The sequence below is a fragment of the Tupaia chinensis genome, unplaced genomic scaffold, assembly GCF_000334495.1.
Source record: "Tupaia chinensis unplaced genomic scaffold, TupChi_1.0 Scaffold144326_1, whole genome shotgun sequence".
In the NCBI taxonomy this organism is placed as follows: Eukaryota; Metazoa; Chordata; class Mammalia; order Scandentia; family Tupaiidae; genus Tupaia; species Tupaia belangeri.
Window position 1 is genome coordinate 695446 of NW_006204184.1, and position 827 is coordinate 696272.

At 66.7% G+C, this 827-nt stretch overlaps 1 protein-coding gene across 2 annotated transcripts in view; it reads right to left on the reverse strand.

The window, feature by feature from the left end:
- The window catches only part of BGN (biglycan), a gene marked incomplete at its 3' end in the record, with an annotated part of 9383 nt that overhangs the window by 5146 nt on the left and 3410 nt on the right, over positions 1-827 (reverse strand).

Below are 827 nucleotides of genomic sequence, written 5' to 3' on the forward strand. Positions count from 1 at the left end.
CACCCCTGCCAAAGCCACTACCTCACAGGGGATGAGTCAGGCTAGGGGGCTGGCCAGGCCCAGAGGCGCTGTCGGGAGAGGCCTCTTCCCACCTCCAGGTTCGGGAGGCCCAGGGGAGACCGTTTACCTGGAGTCCCCAGGATGGCACATTGGCCTGAGGTCTCCGCAGGGAATCCCTGCCCCAGGACAAAGCGTCTCCTCGGAGGAGCTGAGCTCCCCACCTGCACAGCTGGGACGGAGGAAGGCGGAGGGTGCTGGGAAGGCTGGCCAAGGCGCGTCTGGCCACTGGGCTCCAGCCCTGCCTGGGGGGCCAGAGCTCTCTCCAGAGGAAGTGTCTGGGACAGAGAGCCCTGATGGTGGGAGGCCTGGCACAGCAGGGGCAGGGCACAGGGCTGGCAGGCGGGATCTGTGCAGTCCTCCTCCCAGTACAGCCCCAGACTCCCCGCAGGGACCCGAGGGGAGCCCACTGAGGGCACCGAGGATCCCCCCGGAAGGGGAAGGCAGCCTGTGGCTGGCTGGTACAGTGCCTACCCTTATTTTACACATGAGAAAACAGATCTGGAAAGGGAAGCAGCTTCCCCTGAGAACTCAAGTCAATCCTGGAGCTGGGAGTGCCCAGCCTCGGCCCTGCCTTGCCCTGCTCCAGCCACGCCCCCAGCCTCGAGAGGCAGTGGGCCACAAGTGGGCCGTGCGCTCAGCCTCGGGCTGGCTGGCTCACAAGTGGGCCGTGCAGAGAGCCTCAGGGAGGAACCCCCGAGCCTGGTGGTGGTGGCTGGGGGCCTGACCCTGGCTTGGGCTTGGCACCACACACAGCCCCCTCCCATGCA